A 6,280-nucleotide genomic window follows, 5' to 3' on the forward strand; every position below is an offset into this window, starting at 1 on the left:
GCTTTGGCGCCCTGGCAGCTGGCTCCACCCAGGCATGAGGGCGGGGAAAGGAGGGGGAGGTGGGACCTGAGCCACGCAGAGCTGGGTACAAAGGTACCTGGCCCATTGCTTCGGAATTCCAGGTTCTGGGCGGGATCCAAGGGAGTTGCCTTCTTAGTTGCAGAAAACAGCAACAGTGACAGACTGGCTTGTTTATCTGGTCTGGTGGCTGATTCATCCCAAGATTCTTCAGTCCTTATTAGAGAACTGAGAGGCAGAAAACGTAAAAATAATCCACGACATACAGCCTTATCAGAGAGCAGCTTGGCACTGGGTATCAGAAGCCTGCAACTTACAAATACCTTTTGCCTCACTGACTCCATCCTCAGGAATTCACCCCGAGGAAAACAACTGGAGCAGATGAAGGAGCAGAAAATATGTTCCGGAATGTTCCTGGTGGCAGAGGAAAAGCTAGACTCCTCGGCTTCGTTCTGGCAGGAGGAGATATAGGGTGTCTGCTGCCCCTGCTTATGCCGCGTATTAAAGCAGGTCCGCCATGCTGGATGCTTGAGGGTCAAGGGGGATGGCACTCCTCCTAGAGAGGCTGCTGAGGGTGAGAAGTCCAGGCACTCCTACACTGAACCTTTGGGGTCTGGGAACTGCAAAACGTTAGGAAAAAATGGAACAGAGATTTCAGTGACTCTTTCTAGTGTGCTAGAGATGGGGGCAACATTCAGGAAAGGGCCTTCGGTTTGTGACAATGAAGGCTCAAACTGCTCGCCCAAGCTGTTCCACCATGTGGAGGTGTATCTACAGGGATAACATGAAATCCACTGGGATGGGTGTTTAGGAGATGATTTTCTTCTTTTTGCTGGGCCTCAAGAGAAGACTGAAGGGGCCTGGACTCTGGTTAGGGTCGACATGATCAGAGATCTCTGCCTCTGGGGAGAGTCTGGCCGGCCCCAGCCACACAACAGCAGGCTGAGTCCTATAGCAGGACAGCCAGACCCTAAGGGAGGCTCTAGAGGGCTTGGCTTTAGGGTGTAGTAGGCCGTGATATCCAGGGATCTGTATTTACGTTTTTCTTTTCTGTGTCGTAATTGTTTTCCGTCATCTCTGAGTCTTTGGCAAAGTTAGACAGCACGGCCACATTTGAGCTGTGCTTTGGGGGAATTAAGGTACGATATTGTGCCAGTCCTTTCCTAGTAATTGCAGGAAACTACATTTCCCAGGCTCCTTTGTCAATGGTTTCCTGTTAGGTCCAGCCAATGGGAGGCACTGGAGGACGGCCGGGAGCTGGAGGAGGGAAGTCAGGGTATTTCTCCCCTTCTTCCTCAGCTCTGAGTGGCATCCCCTACAATGGCTGTGTCTCCTCGGGAGCTGCAGCTGCCACCACTTCTCCGTCAGGCCTGGGCTCTGATAACAACATCTCTTCCTATTTTCCCCTTTAGCTCAAAGGACAGAGCAGCTTCCTGCTGTGGTGACTTTCTGGGCTGCTTCCCATCCAGGATTGGATTCTCAGCTCTTCCATCACCTGGATAACCAGTTCCCCTTTGTGAAAGTCTCTTGGTTTGAAAGACTCAGTGGGTTTCTGTGTTCCTGAATGGACTATGATGGATGGGGGGCCTTTGATGACTTTTGGGACAAAGGGGTGTGGGGAGATCATGGCCAGAGAAAGAGGTTACAAAATGCCAAGAAGGGCCCGTTGGGAGAGGTGCACTCGCTGGAGCAAGCTGGGCTGGCTGGCCGAGAGGACAAGCTGCAAGCCAGCTTGTCTGGGTCTGTGGAACATGAGGTCTTCCTTGGGGATTCTCAGAAGCACCTGGAGGAAGGAACCTATGAAAGAACTAGGCCCCCCATAGTCATGAGGAACTATGATTGTGGGACTATTAATGACAAGGAAGACACCTGGATTATTTTTATTTATTTATTTATTTAGGCTGCATTGGGTCTTTGTAGCTGCGCGCAGGGTTTCTCTAGTTGTGGCGAGTGGGGGCTACTCTTTGTTGCAGTGAGCGGGCTTCTCATTGCGGTGGCTTCTCTTGTTTTGGAGCACGGGCTCTAGGCGCGTGGGCTTCAGTAGTTGTGGCACGCAGGCTCGGTAGTTGTGGCACACGGGCTTAGTTGCTCTGCAGCATGTGGGATCTTCCTGGACCAGGGCTTGAACCTGTGTCCCCTGCATCGGCAGACGGATTCTTAACCACTGCGCCACCAGGGAAGCCCCTGACACCTGGATTATTAAAGAACTTGGGAACATCCAGACATCATTTCTAATAGTAAAAAGAATAAAAGTAGAAGAGAACAGCATCTGTGTCTGACAGTAGGGGTTTGGCTAAATGCATAATGGTAAGTCCATCCAATGCAAGGCGAACGCAGCCTTCAAAATAACCCTGGAGAAAACTGTTTCGTGGCCTGGTAAAGAGTCACCATAGTTTGTTAAATGAAAAGAAGCATGGGGAATTCCCTGGCGGTCCAGCAGTGGTTAGGACCCTGCGCTTTCACCGCTAAGGGAACTGGTCGGGGAACTAAGAAGCATGGAACAAACTATGTACAGTACAGGCTCGTTAAAACACATACACACGTAGAGAAAAAAGTCTGAAGGATATATGTGAAAATATTCATGGAATTATCTCTGGGTGGTAGTAGAATTAAAGGTATTTTTATTTTCCTTCCTTTGCTCATCTGCATTTTCTAAAGTTCTTACAGGAAATGTATTATTTTATACTAAGGAATAGTAAGGTGACTACACAAGACAAGTAGACTGAAGGAGTGCCTTTATCTGGGCTGGACCCGTCTCTGGGGACGCCATTTCTTCTCCCTCAGCCAGAGTCCCTCTTCTTCAAAGCCAGCTGGGATGATTTCTCCTCCTGCAAGATGCTCGTGACAACTCCAGCCCACCACAGATTCACTCAAAATATCCTTCTAGAAGATGTGGTATATATATACAATGGAATATTACTCAGCTATAAAAATGAATGAAATAATGCCATTTGCAGCAACACGGATGGATCTAGACATCATCATACTAAGTGAAGTAAGTCAGACAGACAAAGACAAATATATGATATCACTTATATGTGGAATCTAAAAAAATAATGTTATTTACAAAACAGACTCACAGACTTAGAAAACAAACTTATGGTTACAAAAGGGGAAAGGTTGGGGTAGGGATAGATTAGGAGGTTGGGACTGGCATATACACCCTACTATATATAAAATAGATGATCAACAGGGACCTACTGTATAGCACAGGGAATGCTATTCAATACTCCGTAGTGACCTGTATGGGAGGGGAATCTGAAAAAGAATAGATACATGTATGTGTATAGCTAAATCACTTTGCTGTACACCTGAAAATAACACAGCATTGTAAATTAACTATATCCCAATATAAAAAATATTTAAAAAATCCTTCTAGAGCTCTGGTCTGCTGTGCACTTGGCATCGTCCAATATTTTTCTTCAGTTATGCTCACATTTATGACTGGAAAGAAGAGACTTGGGTGGGGGCGATGTGAGGCGCCAGCACCATCTGCAAGTACCGGAGGGGCTGCCGCATGGAGAAGGGTCGAGCCCATTTTTGTGTAGCTACCCCTAAACAGGAAAACCAGGGTGGGTAGTAAGAGGACATATTAAGGAGGCAAATTTCTTTTCTTTTTTTCAAAGATTTTTTGATGTGGACCATTTTTAAAGTCTTTATTGAATTTGTTACAATACCGGTTCTGTTTTATGATTTGGTTTTTTGGCTGCGAGGCACGTGGGAACCTAACTCCCTGACCAAGGATCAAACCCGCACCCCCTGCATTGGAAGGTGAAGTCTTAACCACTTGACCGCCAGGGAAGTCCCACAAATTTCTTTTGATTTAAGGAAATAGCTCTCCCTACGAAGGTGTGGCTGCCTTTAGGATGGGCTGCTCTTGGTTGTGGGGGGTATTCAGTGAGAAACTGTGACCAGTGGTAGATGTTCCCTAGATAACCTCATTTATGGTCATAAATGTCTCCTTAGAAGTTTGAGTTGGTGGTAGTTTCTGAGGCCAAATTCCAAGGATGGGGGAAGTAAGGGCATTGCATCCTGCAGTTTAGGCTTTGAGGCTGGATTAGAGCTATTTAGAGGAGGCATGTCCCATGAAAGGGCCTGGAACTCAAAGATGGGATTTGGAGTGGGGGATTCTGAGCCCCTGTTGGAATCTGGCTTCCACGACATCCATTTAGTGTCCAGAGAAGCCAAGGCTTGGAGTGGGGTGGGATGTGTCTAGCAGCACCCAAGAATGGATGGGACTCACCCTGGAGGGATCGGCTCCTGGAGAGGGGCCTCCCACCCCTTGCTGATGGTTTTTCCCACCAGGAGAGTGTACTCTGAGGTATTCTTGCCTTGGGATCCCCACCTTCTCCTCCTAACCCACTTAAAGAGGCAGTAAGGGGAAAAACAGACTGTTGATAATTTATAAATTGCAGTCACACGCCTGCATCCTATATCATCATAAGCCAAGGGGTGGGGTACCCTGGGCTGGAATGGGTCCTGGCGCCAACCAGTATCTCTTGAGTAATTGATTCATGGAACTGACTCACTCATTTAGATAAAGTATAACTTCTAGTGTTTTTTTTAACCCACTCAAACTCCCATCGCTTTAGCCTAATTTTGTGCACACAGGAATGAGTCTCCCACTTCTGCCCCCTCCCTCACCATTTCACTCACTGAACAGCACTGATACCCCCTTGGAGCAGACGCTGGGTTGAGGGAGGACAGTCATCCACATGTGACAGGATCTGGGATCTGGGATAGAATCTAATGCAAGGTCTCTGGCTGCTTTATATGTAAGTCAGCCACAGCCAGCCCCTTACTGACTCCAATTCATATACCAGTTCACTCATTCATTCCTTCGTTCACTTATTTAATATCAAGTTTCCACCCTGTGCCAGATGCTGGCACCGGGAAGAAAACAGTCCCTTCCCTAAAGGAGTTCTCAGGATGTAGCATCCATTACCCCAACGCTGCCCATTCTCAGCGGCTCCGAGCACCGTGCTTGTAAGAACCTGTGCAATTGGCAGCCCTGCCATCCCACCACTGTCCAGAAGGTGGCAGCAAACAGGCAAAGAGGAGCTCAAAAGGTGAGGCGAGCAGGGTGGAGGCCCTTGGGGATCACCTGGAGAGGAAGTTCTGCCCTGGTTTCTGGAAAGGACCTACTGCACACCCATTCAAGGGGGCAGATGCCCCAACCTGACTACAAGCCGCAATATGCATGAAATGTGAATTGGCAAGGATATTTGGTTATGAGTAATAGAAGGCTCTGAAAGTTGGCTTAAAACTAGGATGCAGGGGGCTTCCCTGCTGGCGCAGTGGTTGAGAGTCTGCCTACCGATGCAGGGGACAGGGGTTAGTGTCCCGGTCTGGGAAGATCCCACATGCCGCGGAGCGGCTGGGCCCGTGAGCCATGGCCACTGAGCCTGCGCGTCCGGAGCCTGTGGTCCGCAACGGGAGAGGCCACAACAGTGAGAGGCCCGCGTACCGCCAAAACAAACAAACAAACAAAAAAACCAAAATACAAAAAACTAGGATGCAGGGAAGCCGAGGACAGGGCTGCAGCTGGGCCTCAGGAATGGACTGGATCCAGTCCATTTCTCATCCTGGAGGCTCATGTGGAGGTCCCATGGTCGTCTTTGTACCCTGAGCTTTCCTGTTCTTTGGAGTGGGAAATAGTGTCAGAGCCGGTTGGAACTTAATTGTTCCAGGCCAAGCCAGCCAAGAAGACATCTGAATGCCAGGGAAAGGGACTTGTTGGATTAGCTCATCTTGGGTCTAGAGCCTGCCCTGGCATTAGTAAATGATGACAGTCCGCAAGCACAGTTCTGGGCAGTGTGAAAATGAACGGAAACCTCATTTCAGATGGAGTTGGGAGGACTGAAGGGAGAACTCTCAAGCTCTCGCTGTCAATTGCAGACTCAACAGAAAGAGACATACCTTTGCATCTCCAACAGGAGGAGGGTTACTATTTTACTACCCAGCAGGAGGAGGAATTTCTCTTTGCCTGGCGACAGCCTAGCCAATAAGAGACTGTAGTAACTCAGCCAATGAAAAGCAGTACACTTCAAACTCTCAGTTTGCTCCAATAGATTCTGTGTTTATAACGGCCCCTCCCAACTAACCTCTTTTCCCCTATAAAGGAACATTCCTCTCCGTGTTCTCTGGACTTGCCTGTGGTTCACCATAGATTGCGTGTCCCAAATTGCAATTCTTTGCTGTTCCTGAATAAACCCGTTTTGCTGGTAAAATAACAGGCTGTTTTATTATTTTTAGGTCTTCA

The sequence above is a fragment of the Pseudorca crassidens genome, chromosome 2 (genome assembly GCF_039906515.1).
Source record: "Pseudorca crassidens isolate mPseCra1 chromosome 2, mPseCra1.hap1, whole genome shotgun sequence".
Lineage (NCBI taxonomy): Eukaryota > Metazoa > Chordata > Mammalia > Artiodactyla > Delphinidae > Pseudorca > Pseudorca crassidens.